Here is a 21,276-nt window from a genome sequence, read left to right on the forward strand (position 1 = left end):
TTTAATAACAAAGCAAGAGAACTGTTTTTCTGACAAACACCTTCAGTCCTATCATTTCCAATTTTTAAACACTACTCAGTTTTTACTCCTCCATAAACAGTTTAAAAGTCACATTTAAGATTTGAATCTTACATCTCACTAGGATTTGGTCTTTTTGTGATCAGAAGACAGCATTTGTTCTTAACGCAACACTTCCATACTGGATGCATCTCCACAAAGCATCACAATACCGTTACGGTTTTGTGATTTTGCAAGATCTTAAGATCAGCAACAAAAGGTCAACTAGAATTTCCCACTCTGAATTCTCTGAATTCATACCTTCAGTTTCGAACACTGCATTCAACATCGTTACTTCAAATAGCAGGAATCTATATTTAACGTTATATTTGGAGTGGCTCATACAAGGTCTGTGGCTCATTTTGTAAATAATTTTGTAATTAAGAAACAAAAGAATGTAGACAATTTCAATATTAGAAAGATAGCACATGAGGCCAAATACGCTGAGGAAAAGGAATTGCAAATGTTTGTATTCCTGTCCACTGTAATTTATTACCTTGTAGCCAATCATGTAGCCACAAACTCTTCAAGCAGGTACTAACTAGAACATTAATTCAAGCTAAATTAAAAGTGTCTGGAATTTACCTTAAGTTAAAAAATAAATATTTGATACTTCAAACAATATTAACATCATAGATTTTTACTATATCTCCCCTTTTGTTCAAGAATTCCTCAGTTTAACAGATGAAGAAACAAAAACTTTAGAATAACTTCCATTTTGAGTCCTAAGACTGGAAAAGAGTCAAATCTCTCACGGCCACTTGCTTAGCTTCCCAGATTATCATGGCATTCCAATTTTGCTAGAATGCTTTATTTCCCCCATTCTTTCTCCCCTATCTTGACCACTTTTTGATTGGGATAATCCCTCCTTAGAAAGTGCAGAGAAACTTAGGTATAAATACATTTGAACATTTATCTTTCTCATTCTTTTGCCAATATCATCTCTAAGTCTATCCACCTTATCTCTTACTAATTTTCCTATGTTAAATATCAGCTTTTCAGATTAAAATCAAAGTTAAGAGAAACATGTTTCAAAGTAAATTGGACATTTTCCAAATGAAGGTCTGTTAAGGCTTAAAAAGATCTGAAACTATGCCAGAAATCGGTCTATCACATGTGAAGCAGTCCTGCTAAGCACAGGCTCAGAGGTGCTCTGAAATACAGAGCTTCCACAAGTTGTTGCATAGGGCACACGCAGCTCCTGTATACAATGCCATATATAAACATAGCTCATTAGTAAATTGTTACTAATTATCTTCTGAATGCATTCCACAAAGCACTGAAAAATAACCTGACCTTAAATCCAGGAGAAGAAAAAAAAAAAAAAGAAGAAACAATGAATATTATAATAATTTATTTCATTAGAAATGAAATACACAGGTTGCAAGCGGCTTTGTCCCCCAAAACAAATGTTTGCCTTGAAATCGAGCTGATCCAAATAAGAAGAGCTTTGATAAAGATGCAGAAGATTTCGGTGGTTCTAGTTGAATAATCAAGACCTTTCCTTTGTAACATCAACCACTGATAAGCAAACATTCCCAATAACCACAGAAAACTTGAAAGAAGAAAATCAGAGAGGATAAAGGAAAGAGTGCTCACTTTGTAACAATGTTAACTTTTTTTCCTACTGAGTTCCATGAAAAATTGTTACCAACTTTACTCAGAAGAACAATTCCCTCCTAATACTCAGTACACATTTTTGTAACGGAGACTCCTCCTCAGGGGCTATTTTGCTTGCATTTTTATTAAGCCACCTTCCCAAAGTAGTCAGCCACCACTCCCATAAATGAGTTGGTGATTTTATGCAACACACCTATAGGTACTTCAGTCTGTTCTGAGAGTCAGCAGCAGCATTCAAGAATTTCTGGTTTTTGATCTCATGTGCAAATTCAGAAGCATGTTGAACCCTTCCACACTGAAGCACTAAGTTAACCTTTTTGTTACAGAGAGCCAACAAGCGTAAACCACTGCTGCTGAAGAACATGCTACCTTTGGAAAGAAGCATACTCTTCAACTCTCTGAAACTATTGCTTGAACTACGAGACAATTCCATAGTTATTTATGTATTACAAAGAAAAGCTGTTGATGTCATATACCCTTAAAGCCCTTTGCTATTTTTGTAATATACTGTCCACTTATGGGCACCAATAGCAATAAAACTCCATCAATAATCTGTATAAAACAGCAACGTCACCTGTAGGTGGTAGCCACAGAGTCTGCATGCATGAGAATGCCAGGCATACTGCAACCCCTCCAATATCAGAGCGGAAAGTCTAACTTCAGTCATGGGTGATCTTGTCTAAATTGGTCTCAAACTTCATGAAGCATGATGTGGTCAAGTGACAGAAGCTCTGCCAATGAATCCAAATTTGCTTTTCCAATAGCATTCTGCTATTTCTGAACTCCAAAGCTACTTGCAATAGACACAGTTTAGATTGAACGATTACTTGCACAGCCACATTCCAAGAGCCACCCTCAACTATACATCAGATTCCAAAGAAAAAAACAAAAAGTCTCTGAAAACCCAGTCTGGCCTACACTCAAGCTCTGTGGAGTTTTGACTGCCGTAAGAGCTGGGAGGAGGTGGAAGGAAGAACAGAATAGAGAGCCTTACTCTGGGTTCAGTTATAACAGAGACAGACTAATTTCTAATAAAGAACAAAGGTTTTTCTTTTTCAGATGTACTGGGTAAACACCTTCAATGTTATGAAGTACTCTAGATCTCCCAGCTTGCCTAGTGCTCATGATACATAGCTTAGTTCTAAATACAAGCTTGGAATACTTCAAAGCCCATAGTCAGACCAACCTGTCTCAGCAGCACCAGCCTGCAAGGGTAGAAGAACTAAGAGTTACCAACACGCTACAGATTCATTTCTCCAAAGCACAGCAGTGATGGAAAAACACCACTGATAGTGAGGGATTTAAGTGGGAATTGAAGTTTTGATTTCTTTGAGCTTCACCATAAAAATGTCACGGCAAATAAGAAAATGCAACACACAAACTGCCCTATCAGCAGTTGGCCTTTTACACTGTACATGTTAAGTATCAATGCTTTGATCCTAGCCAGCTATAAAAATATACACTGCTTATTCAAACAAAAGGGAAAAGAAAAAATAGAAAAGATATCGTTTGTCATAATGAATACTCTTTGCCTCCATCTGCTGCTCAGCTAAACCTTTCTAAGAAAGAACCTCAGTAGAAATCATTGACACCATCAGCTAAGGTTCATTTATTAACGTTAGTTTTTAACTAACTCTGTTCTCAGCAACCTATGCAATGCAGTATGAAAATGACCTATGATGACCTAAGCTATGATGCTTATTCAGTTATTCCCTACAGCCATCTCTACATCTGGGAATCGATAGCATTAAAGCAAACAAGCAGGAAAATGCAAACCAGATAAGGCCTCCAGTGCAGCAACAGAAATTTGCACCTGCCTTCCTGTAGCCGCTGCCACCTGTACAATTCCACACTCACACAACTTCACGCAGAGATTCACTTGTTAAGCTGCTGGAAGTATCTCAAATACAACAGAACAGAAGCAAAACACCCACCCCCAATTATATTTGACTGATTTTCAATGAGGGTGTTTTAAAACTGTTCATTCTTAGTGTACAAATAACAGAATTCAGCAAAAATACTACTGCTATATTCAAGCTCCTACCTACTGTGTTAAAACACATTCATAAAGATTATTGAAACCTGCACTTAAGAGTGCTAAATCACAGGACTGGACGTTTTCAGCTATGTTTCCAAAGGTTACCCAATTCCCTTACATTTAAGTGCTATTGGATATATAGTGGTTTTTTCACTAATTCCTCTAAGAAGTGAGAAATCATGTTGAACTACCATTGCAATAGAAAATGAGGGCGTTTTTTTTTATTTGATACATTCATGAAGAAGTAGAATATGCAACCTACATAAACTGATGTTAGACATTGAAAACAGTATCATTTCAAAAGTTAAGTTTCTTTGTACAGACTGGACTGTGATGGCAACTTTTTTTCAGCCACAGTACACAAGCTACAGCTGCTAAGGAAATAATCCGAATATCTGATTAGAAATACTGTTACATACAGAACTATTTCTGAAGTACTTCATGTCCAGTCATCACACACACACAGTCACATCCACTTCAGATGTGTGCTGAGTGACTTCATAAAGTAATTACTACAGTGGAGGCTGATTATCTAGTAGGATTTGGGCAGTCAGTTGTTACAAAACACTACTGAGAATAACTGAAGCTTTTCCAGTCTCATTCCCACAGCTTGGAAATTGTTTCTGCACATCACAGCAACTCTGCCTGATGCTGTGAAATTGCTAAGTCATGCAATACTTGCATTGGCTGCACCAAATCTCCTATGACTTGTGTTAGGGACATAATATTTGACAGAAAGGCTACCCAGAACAGTTCTGTCCCAAGGCAGGTAGGTCACATCAATTGCTCTTTCTGTAAAAATCTAAATTAAATAAAATAAACACTAACTAAGACACTGACATTTCTATGTCCCAGTAGAAGAAAACAGAAGTAACTAATGGGACATGTAACCACACTTCCAGACAGTACAGTCACTTACCTTCTCCTAGTCACTTTGGAGAAAAAAATTTAAGGGAAAAAACCCACACCAAAAAACTCTGTCTGAAAGTCTTAGACCAGATAATGCCTTCCAAAAGCTGGATAGGAAGTTTTGCTTCCTGTGAAGCAAGCAATACAATTTCCATTGACTTGGAAAAGGACTAGGATGTCACTCCAATCTCAGCTTCTAAATCGTTCTGCACACCACAGGGAAATTTTTTCTGACCTATTCTCAGTCATCCCCAGTCTCAAAATCTGAGCTAAGCTCTCAATACAGAAATACAGGACCTCGGGAGTAATACCAGACAGAAGATCTATTTTCCATTCACACCTCTATGAGCTTTTGCTCATATTTACTGTCTCACCACCACACTGCAGCCCCACACATCGCTTCTTCAGGCAGGCAGGGAGCTAGGAGGAGACTTCCTAAGCCACAAAAAAAGGCCTCTTCTCCTGCCCCCAATAACTGTATTAGACTTCTGCTCTCCCCCAAATTAGTATCTGTACACTGAGCAATTTGTCCCTATGGAGAACATTATCAAGGTAGAGAGAAAAGTAGGTGTCAAAAATCAAGAAGTTCAAGACAAAAACTACTTCACATGCATTCACATCCTTATTATATTTATATATGTTTAAAACACATTTACAGTAATTACTCCATCCACCCAATAACTAAAATTATAAGTCAATGGATGCAACCTAAGCAACCCAACCTAATTTGGAATGAGATTTAATTTGGACATCTGCCCAGCTCTGAGCAGAGAAATAACCAGGTGACTAGAGAAAATCTCTCCAGCCTCACTTTCCAGTTATTTCTTGATAGTTTCCTGCTTATCAAAAAATAGTTGTGGTATAGCATGACAAGTTGGATTTTAAAAGCAATAACAGCAAGTGGCTAACATGATTCTTTCACAAATAATTTCTTCCAATATTATTAAACTGCTTGCCCAACAGGTAGAATAAGAGACATACAAGATACTAATCTCCAAGCTGCTCCAACAGAAGTTTTTCATCTGTTAACAACAACACTAAGAAAATAAACTTCTTAAAATGAAGGCTGACTTATCTAAAGACATACCCCTAACATTATACCAGTTACATGGCTTTTTTCATTAATATTTGTGATTAAAAAAAAATATTCCCAAGATGGAGATGTACACCCAGCTCTTTCAGTGACCTCATGTGCATGAACAAGGTAACTCCACTGGTGGCAACTAAGCTTCTGTTGACAATGGCAAACCTCTCCTTGTTGCGGGAAAGGAAAAGAACAATTCCTCAACAAAATGAATCTATCAAGAAGGGCTGACTTGATTCCTCTTAAGCAGTTCAGAAAATTCAGCTTCTGAACAAGGTGTACAAAAAGCAACTCTGAAGGAGGGAGGAAAAGAAAGCCAACAACATAAACCACAGGACTATACTATGCCCAAATTTTTTTCAAGGGAAAAGCAGAAGTGAAAGAACACCTATGGGTATTCAAAGTTCAGATTAATACAATATAATCAGATTAATTCCAATATAAAAAGGCAAACTTCTGCATTTTTCATGTGGCAAAAAGAGGGCTCTGCCTTACCATACAACTACACAGTCACAGGACAGCTGGGGTCAAAAGGGGCCTCAGGGTTCAAGCTTCACATCCCATTCTCATAAGGCTTTCTGCTCAAGTTCACCAATTGTTCATACAAAGCTGCTAGAAATATCAGTTAAAGCTCAAATACTGCTGATGTTCAGAAAAGTGGACAATGGGGATACAACACAGGCTAATCTGGCAGCAACTGCATAATTTGACTCGTTCCCCAGTGTAACACAACTGAAAGCAAAGAAATGACAGCAAAGTAGTGAAGTCCCAGGCTGCAGCAAGTGATGACTTGCTCAAATGCAATAGCCACATGCACAGAAGCAAAGGAAATAATCTGCTAACCTTTGAAAGGCTTCAGGTACATAGAGGGCTCCAGCAAGATACCCTTGCCTCCACTACCAACCCTTAAATGAGGATCCTTGCTACACCCCTTCCAGTCACTCAGGTGCATTGCTTGCAGCTGAGCTCCCCAGGGTTGGCCCTGCCTTCCCACCAGGTGCTCAATCACTGATTCAAGCTGTGAATAGCATTTCTGCCACACCCAGGAAGAGTTGCTTTACTTCAAGCTACAGCAGTGAAATATTATTACTTACTTTAAGCAGGACTTGATAATCAAGAAAACCTCAGGCCGCTTCACTTTTAGGAAAAGACTGAAATTTTGCCAGAGTTTTGAGGTGGCCACATCTCTGCTACTTGACGTCCAACTGCACAGATGATACCAAAGGGTAAGCATAAGATTATCAAACCCTTATGAGCTTTAGTTGAACTGACACAGGCAATGAAACTGAAGGTACAAAGGATTAGAAATGCCAAGAAAAGGCTAGCAAAATCCTAGTGACTACTTGAACCCACATCGACCCCACAGTCATGCTATAATGCTACGCTACAGTGATCCCTCTCTTGCTGACAGCTCTGAGAGACGACAACAGATCATGCTAAATGCAGCCTGACAGCTCCAACTATCTTTCTCAAATAAGTTATTTGGGCTTGTTCCTAGCATTAAGAAACTCACAAAGCTTTTTTTTTTTTTCCTGGGGGGAAGGGGGGGGAGGAAATGAGGAGCCATGCATAAAGAGAGAAAAAGACAACAATCCTTTCTTCAAGTTTCTCTGCAAACACGACAAAGCTACCAACAAAATCATGCCTATTAATACCTGCAAACTTTAATGCCAGAATACATTGAAAGTGTTATGTTTAAAAAACAAGCTTCTAATCCTCCTATTTTCTTCTACCTATTCAACTAAACCAGTAAGTTATCTTAAATAGATACAATATTTTCCACTCTTCAAACAGAAAAATGCCATAACCAGTGTGAATTTCCTAAGACAGTAATTGGACTTCAGGCAGTCACTCCACTAGCAGCATTCTGGAACCAGTGAAAACACTATTTGCAAAAGCTAGATGAAAACAACTGAGCATAAACCAAGTTTTGGCAAATTCTACTAAAAATAAAAAGTTTTCCCATGAACTTCTTTTGTTCTTGGAAACCATATAGCCTTTAAAACAAAGACTCAAAGTGGCCAATGCTGTATTCAATAGATAAAAGAGTAAAGTCAGAAGACTATCAGTATTGTGGATGCCCTTCAGTGTCTTTCAGGCTTATTTGAAATTTTTCTTGTGGAAGAACATGACATAAGGAAAGGTCAGAAACTGGAGGAATCCAACATAGCATATACAAACACATTGATTACTATGATTCATCTCTATTCTTCAAAACCTCTAAGATATTTGACCAACAATTGTTTTATTTACAAGAACTGAAAGTGCCTCTAATGGAGAAAATAACAGTACTTATATATATACAATAACAGCTAGCAGTCAATTCCACAGCTCACCTCTGGAGCTCAAGCAGAAGCAGGCACAGATATGCAGGAATGACATCTGCCCAGCTTTACAGGCAGCCACGAGCACAAGAGAACAGCAGCTCTTCCAGGTGGCAAACAACACAAAAAACTACCTACAGAGTAGCTGCAGAATCATCTTTTCCATCCTTGATTTAGGGAGCAGCCCAGCTGCATAGGCTAAAGCTGTCCTTTGACAAAAAAAAAAAAAAAAACAAGTCAGCGTAGGTTTGTTCCCAAGCACTGTAGGCTTTCAAAATAAGGAATTTTAAGGCAGCGACACACATTCAACACACAGCAGCAGCCACCCTGACCCAGGCTCTCTTCTGCTCAACAAGTGAACACTCAACGAGCTACCTAAGAAGCTGCTGGGGTCTTGCACACCCTCTTCATTCATTTGCTACCACAATACTTAAAAATCAAGAGCTACACCTTGGACTCCTGGCCAATTTCATTATAAAAGGAAAGCCATACTTTAAACCTGAAGTTTTTCTTGAAGAGACTTCAAAAAATACTTAATTCAACATCACACAAAAAGAAACATTCCAGGATGCCACAAATAGATACTGCAGAAGTCAAAGAAGACCACAAAGTAAAACAGCAATATAATCATTATAAGTAGTCCCTCCCCAGCTTTAGTTTAAGTTCCTCAGGTACTAGAAGGCCACTATAATGTCCCCCCCAGAGCCTTCTCTTCTCTAGGCTGAAGAGCCCAACTCTCTCAGTCTGTCCTCATGGGGGAGGTGCTCCAGTCCTCTGATCATCTTCATGGCTCTCCTCTGGATCCAATCCTGCAGCTTCAAATCATTCTCGTGTTGGTGACCCCAGAACTGAACACAGTCCTCCAAGTGAGGTCCAAGCTGAGTAGGGGGCAGGATCACCTCCCTCAACGTGCTGGGTCATGCTTCTTTTGATGCAACCCAGGATACGGTTGGCTTTCTGGGCTGCAAGCCCTTCAATAGCCTTGATTACTTCATGCTTATTTATGGCATCTCCCAGGATCTTCATTTGTCTCAAGCCAAAAGCAAAAGGGATGAGGAAGGGAAAAGGATTCAAAGAAATATGGAAAACTCAGCCTAAGGCAACACTTAGGAAGATATAAGATGGGAAAGGCTGGTACAATTATGAAATTCTAAGTTTGTAAGATTTAAAAGGCCAATGTATTATTGTGCTATTAACATTATTTTCTTATATTAAGGACAAATTGAAACAATTTCAATTGCAACTTCATGACTGTTGCATTGCCTTAGTCTGGTCTAGTGAACACAGAGAAGGGACCTCTTTTGCCTTACTAGAACTCTTCACACTCTTAGTCACTCATAGTCTCATGTGACACTATTAACAAACTAAAGAAACAATCCAGATAGAAATAAAAGTCTGCTTAAGTGCTTGTGTATATACTGTAGGCTATTAAAGTCTGAGTACGTTTCAAATTCTGTCATGGGTCTGGCTCTGTACAATTTAAGAAAATAATTAAGTGTGGTTATAGTCCACTTGAATTGCATTAAGGCATGAAAAATGCTTTCCAAAGCAGGAACAGAATTTACATTACAATAAACTGACTCCATTTTACAGATGAACTGTAATGACTTGCTGTTGTCAATAGAAATCCCATTTCTCCAGAATCTTCCTCCCTCACTCCAACATACTAGGCTGGCTGCTAGTCAGCTCTTACGCTTCAAACTAAAAAAAATGCTAAGGTGAAGGAACTAGAGTGGAAATGAGGTCAGTTCAGTCCTCAAAAAACCCTACACCATCTTCATACAGGCTGAGTCAGCCCAGCAAGGGTTTCAACAAATACTATACGCAAAGCTGGGGAAAGCAATGGGAACACTGAAGTACTCACTCATCAGCTGACAAGCTCAGGTCTAACAGAAATGAACCAAGAAAGCAGTACTCAAGAAAAATAGGTCCCAATGAATGAGCAATTCAAAGCAGAATCAACTAATTACTACAGATCATAAACTGAGTAGAAGTCAATGTCATAACACTGATAAAACCAGGATCACACATAACCACTAGAAGTGCAGTCCAGTCTGCATGGCACTCCTGTTTACCTAGTCAAAGAACTGGCCACCAACCTTTTTGTAAGATCTACATCTCCAACTGGAAAAAGAGCAAAAAGAAACAAGAATAAGAGTTTTCCAAAAATACAGCTTATAGATGTTGAGGACAAAGAACTAAAAAAAAAAAAACAAAAAAAAAAACCCACCATAACAACAACATTCCCATATGTAAAGAGTTAAAAGAAAGATGACTTCTTCCACACTCATTCAGGCTCAGAAAAGAAAGAAGCTAAATTAATCTGCAGGAAAAAATGATTGGCATTTTGAGTCAGAAAGGACCCAACTACAAGGGAAGAGCAATAGATTGTCCAAAGTGGTAAAAACCATCCTCAGATGTCACAAAATTCAGCCTTTTCAGGGCCTGGCATAGAAGAATCCCACGGGATAAGGCCCTGAAGCCAACCCAACCAGGAGCCAGTAGATCATCTACTGGAACTGACTGCCCAGAGAAGAAGTTGGGGAGTCTGCATTTTTGGAAACAGATCAAGACCACTGGACATTGGCCTGAGAATCCTGCTTTGAGCACAGGAGGTGCAACACGCAGTCTGCATAGGTCCCTTCCAGCCTCATCCCTTCTGCAATTCTCCGATGCTTGCTCAGAGCCCAATTGTAAATCTATTTACAATTACAATGTACAAAAAGCTTTGATGTAATAGCATCATCAAAGCAAGGCAATTCTGCACAGACATAAAAGAAAAAAATCCACATAATTGATTACTTGATACCATTACACTATTCTGTACCAATCCTTTAAAGATACTGAAGTAACAAAGGAGGTTTCACACAGCGTCACCAATTTAATAAGATATTACAGAAAAAAAAATTAAATTGCAGTTGTACATTCAAAATAGCATTTCCCTATGAAAACAAATCACAAGGACTTTGCAGCTCAGTTGTCTCGTAAGGCAATAAAGACTGCACATTGTTCTTCAGCCCAGCTAGGTTGGCTCATAAATTAAACAGGGTCAGGCTGTTCAGCAGCAGATTAGAAGAAACCCAGATGTTTCCAGGAAGGCCATAGCAGTGGCAGTGCATTTGGCCATGCTCTTTGCCAACCTGACCTGAACCCATGTCCCAGTATGACATCAGATTAGTCTGTTGCTGAATGTGCAGCTCATATGATTCACTGGTTACCAAATCCTGGGACAACTGTGATCAGAAGGCAGTAAACTAGCCCTCAAAAAAGCAAATTCTTAAGCTTTTCTCCCCAGTGTATTTAATGGCATTACAATTTGTCCATCATACAGAACTAATTCTCATGCAATTTCCACTGGATGCAGTATTTACTTTTCAGCCTGAACTGCAGTGAATGTACAAAAGCTGCTGGGGATTTTCTTGCCAAGAGAGATATGCTAGGACACCAGGGGGCTAAAACACTAGGGTTCTAGACATAAAAGGTCTAAAATATGCTAATTAATTATTTTCACTAAGAATCTGCCATTGTTCTTGGATGGGCCCATAGAGTAGTAGGGCCCATAAAGCACCTGGATTCTTGTTGGGTTTTTTTGTTATATTCATACCATTAAGCTATCATCAGAAATATATAAAGCTCATTTAAAAACTAAGAGGCTGCAGAGGGTGCTCCAACACTGCTCATAGCCAATTCCTACTCAATCCCCATATTCCTCAGCACATCTCTCATGAATTCTTCAGACCTAACTAGAATTTGGAAATAATGCCCTAAAAATAATTTTGAAGGCAGAGTAAGATCAGACTTCCCCAACTCCCTGTAAATAATCCACAAAGAAAAGTGGCACAAATCAGAAAACTTATTTTATCCTCAACAAAAGGTTTTCCATGTGGGGAAAAAAAAAAACCTAGGAGACAGACAGTTTGCCACCTTTTTTCTAGCTCCTGATATGTCAAGGACTTAATTGTTCCACATTGATCTAACAGACTGAGCAGTGGGGAAAGAGGGAACAGAGACATGGAAGCACACACTGCAATATCATAATCCAATTTGCTTAAGGAAACATTCTCCAAGTCCGTTAAGAAAACATCCTTCTTCGAAGAAAATTGTTGCTTTGAAAGTAGCTTCTCAAAAAGAGCAAAACTCTTCACTGATCAGGCCATTGAGCAAGAAGATAAAGCACACAATGCAGACCGAAGTAAGCTGTGAAGACAGTACTCCACACTTGACGAAGGAGAGGGGGTGAGCACAAAGTAAAAATATGGCCTCTGCATACCCCATATATTACATTTGTATTTAGCACTGCAAACTTTTACTTGCTGCCATTCAAGCAAGCAAAATGAAGATAAACTTCTTTTCATCTAAAATTATTGTACTTGTACTCATCCTTACAGTTCCATTAATCCTTATTCCAGTAAGAGCAAAGTGGAAAAAATTACATTAGCTGACAATACTGCTATTAAATATATTAATAGTGAACCAGCTGATGAAAATTAAATAGAGGAGATGCTTTTAAAGACTTGGAAATTAATTAAAAATGTTGAATGTGGCTGATCTGTCACTATACTGGCTCCAAACTCCAAATTAGTGAGTCCTAAGTTTGACAATTCATACAATTAACTTGAAGCAGAAAACAGATATGCCAAACAGACAATACAGCATTAACCGAATACTTCAATGCCTTCACAATCCCTGTTTAAAAGCACAGCTAGCTCGAAGCGTCCAGCAGTTCAACTATGCAAAAAGCCCATCCTTTCATAGCTTGCTGCTTCTGTAGCTTTGTGCCTTTGTCACCACAGTATTACCTACATTAACATTTATACGTGGTCTGTACCTAAGTCACCTAAAAATAACTTAAGGTGAGCCCATGTTTTGCAATAAGGAATTGAATCACAAGTCCAACTCTTTTAGTTCCACATCACTTCACCATGGTTTCACACTGCTCCCTCAATATACAAGTCACCATGTTCCATGCAAAAGGAGCAATACAACAGGTGCTATTGGAACTAGAGACATCAGTACATCTTTCTTCAGATTACAGATTTCATTCTACCACTACTTGTTGGTAATATAGGATGTAAAATACAAAAGACTGAAGATACAAATTCACGGTCTGTACAAGGTAATACAAAGACCTTGTTGCCACAAAAAAAAAAAAAAAAGAGGTGATTCTGCTGCTCCTCCACCAATGAAGCTGACAACACATTCTGCAAATTCCTGTAAACAAATGATATTTGGCTCCAACTGTGTCAGGAAGTGATCCAGTGCAGAACACGACCACCCCATTCCTCACACAGAGCCAGCAGCCTATAAAGCACTGGGCTAGCCATAACCCTGCCCTCTCAGCAGCAGCACTACTGTTTTCAGACAACTTAAAATTCACAAGAACACCACCAATATTTTTATAGGCATATATTATACTGCGTTCATATATTTTGAATGCTGAAATAGATGAGTGAATACTTCTGTTGCTCTAGAGGATCACTGCTGCACAAATATATTTGACAATCATGATAGTACTTTACAAAAAATTTGTCATTACAACAGAAAAATTGCCTAATAAGCAGTAAAAGAAAGGAGTCATAAACAGTATATAGTAGCAGAGTTAAGTAACCAGACTTGTGATCTGGAGTGGCTATAAACTGACTCATATTCTAGCAAGAGTTTGCAGCAAAGAGGTTCAAAGTTTGAGTTTAATCATTACTGACAGTGCTTTCATCCAATGCTGCAAAACCTCTACATCTCAGATGCCAGCATTTAAATGGCAGTTCTAATTCCTACTTTATTATACAGTGTTGATCACATATTTTTTTTTCCCCTCTCCACAAACCAAACAAGATGCAACATCTTTCAGTAAGGTACCCCATCTCAAAACTGCACTTCCGACTGCTGGATAGCTGCTATTGAATTGGCAGACACTCTTCCCCCATCCCAAATAACCAAAAAGCTTCAGCAGAAGTAAACTTTCTTGCCCAGCAGCTTTGCTGACACATTCCAGAGGGTTTACCACCAGGGGGAGATGGGGAAGATGACACAGAACTGACTGAAGGCACGGGTAGTGAGGCACCAGTCTGAACATGCGTAATTAAAAGCTGAAAATCACCATTACCTATCTCCCATATGTTCCCATTTGTAAGCAGGAGTTGGGCAGTGAATCTTAGCATATGGCAACAGTAAGCTGTGCTCCAGTCTTTGAATAGCAAAGTACATACAATCTGGTCTTCAGTTTCAGCTATAAACCGTGACAGTACTGCAGTCTTAAAAGGAAAAATATATAAAGTCGTGGACAGGGAGCAACGATGGATAAGGGATAAAATAATGAAACCCCACATAGAATTTTTCTGGCTGCTGTGACTATTAACTTATATTTGGGATAACTAAACTTTCAAGCCTCAATTCCCCTTTTGAAAGCTAGAAAAAAGTAATCCTGTTTGGTGTTTCAAGAACACACAGAAAACACACGAGTTGTGGATCAATCACAACATGTAAGCACAGAGAGAAAGAGAACTAGAATGAGCCAGAATCAGGCTGATGGCACTGCATCACTTGGCCTCCCCAGTAACACACAGCTCTGGGCTTCAGCCAAAGCTGTGCTTGGCTTTCTTATGCCACAACCAATGCTCCCAGCAGCAAGGTCATTTAGAGATTCTTCAGGAATATTCATCAAGAAATATTTGCAGTAATTTGACAGGCTTTATTCTTTTGAAAAAGTATGCATTGATATTTAGCGGGTAAATGTTTTCTCTAATTAAGAAGCTTTTTAAATGCTGATCAAGTCAAGTGAATTCAAACAACCATCTATCTCTGCTTCAGGTAGGAAACAAACAACTAGACATCAGTTCACCTGTTATTTGCTAACATCATAATAACAAATGATGCACATGTCCATATATTGATATACACACTGTATAAAGAAATTAATAGAACACTGTTACAGAAAAAAGTTACCCTGTTTATACCTAATTTTAAGTTGTGCCTTTTTCAAGATGCATTCATTTTTCAAGAATCATTTGATTTCCAAGTTGCATCCCTGTTGTACATCTGAACATACCAGTTTGGAAGTAATTTCTTGGTAATCACTTAATTAGAAGAAAAAATTAACCAAATGAACATGACATCAGTGAACACCCATAGTTAAACAAGATGCACTTCTTAACATAAGGCACAGAAATTAATCAGCCTTCTTCCAATTGTTTGTTCCTCATCACAACATCACATTCCCACTTTAAGTTACATACAAACATTTCAAGATACCTACAAGCTCATATATTGAAACAAGCCTCACTAGTTTTTATTCTGAGAGAAAAAAAAAAAAAAAAAATAGCCTCCAAACAAGGCCAAACTCATCATCAGAACAAAACAGAAGCAAATTTTGATTTAAAAAAGGCTAAGTCAACACACAACATCCTAACACACCTCAGCCACCAGCTAGCAAATCAGTGGAGCCTACACAAGAACATAAGGGATCCCACCACACATCCCCACAGGACTTACACACATGGAATCCTACAAGCAGCACATTCCAGTTTGAACACATACCAGTCACCACCAAGAACTGACTACCATTTTCACTTCATCTCTTACGCCTCTAAAACCCAAGGCAAAAGAAATGATGGGTGTAAGACGAGATTTGCTTTACAGCTCTTTATGATTTCTCCTACTTTGACGTCCTTTTAACTTATCTTATTCTCGTAATCCACCTTGCCCCACAGAATGACATCATTTCAACTGCGTCAAGGTACTTTTATATGGCTGTCAAGTAAATGAGGTACACTCATCCATCTCTATAAAAACACTTTACAAAGGCATTAAATAACGCATTCAGAAGTGTAGGTACTCTATCTTTCTGAATCTTGAAAATTAAATAAAAGCAGGTGGCTCTTGCAGGGAATCTGGCAGGAAGCAGTCTGAAATGTTCTTGTTTGTATGGTAGAAGCAGTAAAACTCCAGCAGCTGGAAACAGACAGGAAGTTGAAATATCTACCAACAGGTCCGTGCTTATAGGAGAATCAGGCAATGAGGCACTGATATGAGAGCCTCCCCTCACTCCTAAATAGACTCTTAAGATAACATCCAAAAGCCAAGATCAGCTCTATAACATTGGTATTGAGAAGAAACTTGAGCAATCTGATTATTCACAATATCTGATGAAGTTCAGAATTTCAGGAAAATTTTCCTGCATTAAAAGGCTGACAAAGGAAGGTGAAAATTAGAAGCATGCAACGTAGAACAATGTAGAACACCCTGAACACCTGGTTAGTTCAGCTACAAACACCTGTAATTCTCAGAGATCAAAGTGCTGGCTGATGGCAGGAATTAACACATTCCAGCATAAACATCATGCCAATTTATTTTCACCTATGCCCCATTTGAAAATATAAAGCATGCAATTTGATAGAGAGTGTCTCCTCCTTTTTTTTCCATCCTTGAATTGTATTTCAGACATTTTTATTTCAAGCACATTCTTACACCACCCCATCTTCATCTCTCTCCCTCTGTGCCCTTTGTCCAGTAGCCCTTCTTTCATTCATTCACCCAGCTAGGAGTACATGGAAGTGACACGATGCTCACTGTTCTGTTATTCATTCTGAACAGCTATCAAGTGTGAATAAGGTCCTGTGAAAGAAAAAGAAAGATGATCCTGTGGCCTATAAAGACGGAGCAAAGCAGGGGCAGCCTTTACATGACATTCTCAGAGGTCAGTCTCACTTGCAGTGCAACACTATACAGGATTCTACAGTGAGGCTGTGAATACGTTTCCTTCTATAATCCAGTTCCTGTTGATCAGTTCTTCAGGGCATCCTGATCCTAAATGATATCAGAAGCATTAATACTCTAAGGAGGAAAAGATTATTAACATAGAGGAATAGGAATAAGCAGAGCCACCATCAAGAGGATTGGGAACATCAATAGTTTCCAGGCCAAGCCCATGGAGGCAATGCACAATTGTTACTGACTATTGGGGAGACAAGAAGAAAAATCTCATAGCCTGCAGAGGAGAACAGAAATATAAACAGAATGGAGCAAGCGTGATCTACCTCATCAAATATATATAACAAAACAAGAGTTAGACCCTCCAGTTTTAGCAGCAAGGCATGCTGAAACAGGAAGGCTGTACTCTTCTTTGCACAAACATACAATCTCCCCAAAAGCTCACCTCTTCCGTATCCTAAACCTACAGCTCTATAAAGTGTATCAGAACTTGTGTCACTCACCTGCCTTCCAACAGCAGGCAGCTGAGTGCTTCAGCAAAGGAAAACTGGGCTCTGTTACACAGCAACGCCTGCTGTACGCAGGCTGAGTGCTCTGCATTGTTGACTTGGGATAGCTCTGGCTGAGGGGACTAAATAGCTTCAGCCTGCCTGAAGGGCAGCAGTTCACTTCCAGAATGCAAGCATGAGGCCATTAAACAGTTACCCCCAGCTGGCAATTTTAGCTACAAAGTAGTACTTGCATACTTTGTACCTTGAAAATGAAAACAAAGACTCATGAGAACAGGTAAGACAGACTCCAACATAGCAACACCTTCCAGTAAAACAATCAAGTTCGAGAAGCTTGCTTTGTCAGATGCACTACGAAGGCAGGTCAGTTTTCAGACATGAGCCAAGCATATCAACTCAGCCTTCAATTAATTTTTTTAACATGATTATTTTAAAGGGGTTCACTGAATACATTTTTAAATGAATGTTGTCAGCAAAACTACCAGGACAGGACACAGAAACCACTAAAATAACTAAATGAAGCGTTTCAAGGTGTTTTTACTGCCAGGTTCTTTCAATTAGCTCAGGAATAAAGCACTCTTTGGGCACTCTGAAATATCAGAGCTTAAAGACTGTGGCTCAATGCAGATTTTTTTATTTTTTTTTTTAAATCATCATTCTTCTAAATAACAGAACACATTGTGCTCTAAAAATATACATATATATCAAAAAACACTAGAAAGAAAAAGTATTTTTCTTTACATTCTGCTACCACCATGGCAGTGCAGTCAGGGGGATCTCAAGATCCAAGACAAAGAGCAGAAGGGAATCTGCAGGACAAGGAGCACATCAGGTCAATCACACTGATGGACATTTGAAAATACACATCACTAGAATGAGACTCACTTTAAGCACTCATTGCTAGTAGTCATTATGGCAGCCAGAAGTATAAATGGACTGAAAAAATGATTAGATACTAAGGAAAAATGATCCCAAGCTATTGAATTATAAGGCACAATCTGTAGCTGAGCACGCACCTAAGATGCAGACTACCATAAGTTGAAAAGAAATAAAAGCCCAGGGGACATATCACTTTCCATTCATCTCATCTTTTTCCCCAAGGCATCTGTTACAGGACACTGAAAGCCACCAGACATGACACCAGGCTAGATGGACCCTCAATCTGATACACTGTAACTCTGCTCACAGTAATCCATATCAGAAGAGTCATTTTGCAAGGCATATGCATTTCTCTCGCGTCAGAGTAATCATAGAATCCACAAGGTTAGACAAGACCTCTAAGATCACCTAGTCTAACCATCCTACCACCAATATTCTCCCACTAAACCATGTCCCCCTGTACAACATTTAAGTGTTTCTTGAACACCTCCAGGGACAGTGACTCCACCACCTCCCTAGGCAGCCCATTCCAGTACCTGACCAGTCTTTCAGAGAAGAAATTATTCCTAATGCACAACCTGAATCTCCCCTGACATAACTTGAGGCCATTCCCTCCAGTCTTGTCACTACTTACAGGGGTAAAAAGGCTGACTCCCACCTCACCACAGCTTCCCTTCAGGTAGGATACGGAGCAATCAGATCTCCCCTAAGCCTCCTCCAGGCTGAACAATGCCAGCTCCCCCAGTTGCTCCTCACAAGATTTGTGCTCCAGACCCCTCACAGCTTTGTTTCCTTTCTCTGGAAACACTCCAGGGCTTCAATGTTTTTCTTGTAGCAAAGGGCCCAAAACTGAACACAGTATTCCAGGTGTGACCTCACCAGAGCTGAGTACAGAAGGAGCACTTGGCTGCTCCTGCTGGCAACGCTGTTTCTGATACAAGCCAGGATGCCACTGGCCCTCCCAGCCGCCTGGGCATGCTGCTGGCTCACGTACAGCCCAGCACTGACCAACAACACCAGGTCCATTTCCTCCACACAGCCTTCCAGCCACTCTGCCCCAAGCTTGCAGCATCATCTGCTGTTGCTGTGGGGAAAATATAGGACCCAGCACTTGGACTTGTTGAACTTCATCCCATTGGCCTCAGCCCAGCGATCCATTCTGTCCAGATCCCTGTAGGGCCTTCCTACCCCCAGGCAGATCAACACTTCCTCCCAGCTTGGTGTCATCTGCAAACTTAGTGAGGGTACCTTACTCTCCTCTCAATCCCCTCATACAGGTCATCAATGAAGCTGGATTTAACTCTATTCACCAAGTAATCAAGCACAGACAAACAAATCTCTTAGCTGACAACTGCAGCAGTTTACCTACTTGACTTTTTCAGACATAGGTAAACCAAGGCTAAGAAATAATAAGACTTGAGGTAATTATTTTAAGTTAGCTGCTGAGCTGCAGAACAAACAGCAAAGAATTATTAGTTTCCACACTGGAGTTCAAACCACTAGATGGTGCTTTGAAAATGAAGCAGAACTGTGAAGCTAGAATAATGTATGCTGATTTATAGGTTGCCCTTCTCAGGATTTTTATCAGTATTGCTCATCACTGTAGCTGCAGCCTCTGATCAGACAAGAAGTAACAAGAAGAATCAAGCAGGTAATTGAGCAAGATCAAAGAGCTGACTTAAAAAATACTGAACATCTTCAGAAATCCAGTGCTGCTTCCCCAAATAAGACAGATTCCTGATTCTTCTGTTTTTGGAAACCATTAGATGTTAATATACACATGGCATTAAGTACCACACTTTTATCACAAACAGCGTGGTGCAGAAACTTGGATTACTGTGCAGCACCAAATTTGCACTACAAATAATATTTCTTCTTTCACTCTTTCTTCAAGTTCTCCTAAGACACTTTTCCTCAAGACCGAAGTCACTCAGGTTCTCTCCTGTGAGGAGTAAATGTTTCACTTCTAAGATGTAGAAATCACATCTAAAATGAAATACTGCTTCCCAACTATATTACTCTATAAACTGGTCCTTTTCCATTCACTCACTCAAAACTTGTCTCAATAGTTGCTTGGCTACTCCAGCAGTTTCATCTTTTTATGATGGGCAGAAATGGTGAGAAATGAAAACACAGCTTAAAATAATGCTCCCCCTTCCTACATCTCATTCTACTGAATCAACTTTAAAAGTGTTCTTCACAGTGCATTAAGCACATCCTTGAGACTAATTTTTACTATATTCTGCTGCTCTGTATTTCATATTTCTATTCATCTTCTATACACAACTTCATTTTCCCTTCAGAAATCCCTACTAACATCTTTTCCTCCTCCTTTCAAAAACAAAAAAAAAATCAATTTTGATTATTTTTCATCATATTTATTTCCTATTTCTATTTATAAAGTAACTCTGGGGATGCTCCTAAGCAAGATAACATTCTCACATGCAACTTCTACAGCTCAGTTCTTACCTGCTCTTAATTAAAAAAAGAACAACAAAATGAATACCACTACCACACAAGGTAATGCAGAAGCTCCTAGAATTTATTTGATTGATTATTTTTATTGCCACTGGCTCTCACTTTTCTACGTTAGGCAATTACTCTTTATTCCTTAGGAATGTTCTTATTCGCACAGTGTCTTCTCAGGTCAGTCCTTGGCAGAAGGGGTGCTAAAAAACAGCATCATGCCTCCAGGCTGTTGCCAGAACACCTGACTGGGACAAAGCATGCATAAAACCAGGCACCTGTTATACCAATAAGTATGAATTTTGTGTTAACCAAGAACATAAGGAATTCTTGAACACTAATCACAAGATGCACCTATTACCACATAGTAAAAGAAGACAAGAGAAAAAAAAAATAGAATAATGAACAACTGAAAAAAAAAAAAAAAAGAAATCTCAGGAAAAACATATTTCTTGGCTTTTATTCCCACAAAAGAATAATACAGAAAATGAACATCCATCAGAGGTACTGCAGTCTTATACTAAGCAGATTAAAATATCTTTCAATTGTGGCTGGAAACAAATTTTTTCTTTCCTAGTCAAATACAGAACAGTTCTTTCAAAATATCAATAAATCAGAGCTCCATTCAACACTGACCCTGGTGAGCAAGTTACCTGTTCTTTGCTCAAGCTATTCTCAAACCTC

The 21,276-nt window shown here is 39.1% G+C and overlaps 1 protein-coding gene across 6 annotated transcripts in view; it reads right to left on the minus strand.

The window, feature by feature from the left end:
• Positions 1-21,276, minus strand: part of ZFYVE28 (zinc finger FYVE-type containing 28) — a 145,628-nt gene that overhangs the window by 121,084 nt on the left and 3,268 nt on the right. The window contains exon 1 of one of the 6 annotated variants that reach the window (XM_052682005.1): positions 6,552-6,583. The exons of the other annotated variants lie outside the window; for them this stretch is intronic. The gene's annotated coding sequence lies outside the window, so the exon portion shown is untranslated. Of the gene's footprint in view, positions 1-6,551; positions 6,584-21,276 lie in introns of those variants that run through there. 6 annotated transcript variants of the gene reach the window in all.

This window comes from Tympanuchus pallidicinctus, unplaced genomic scaffold (genome assembly GCF_026119805.1).
Source record: "Tympanuchus pallidicinctus isolate F22 unplaced genomic scaffold, pur_lepc_1.0 scaffold2, whole genome shotgun sequence".
NCBI classification, from domain to species: domain Eukaryota; kingdom Metazoa; phylum Chordata; class Aves; order Galliformes; family Phasianidae; genus Tympanuchus; species Tympanuchus pallidicinctus.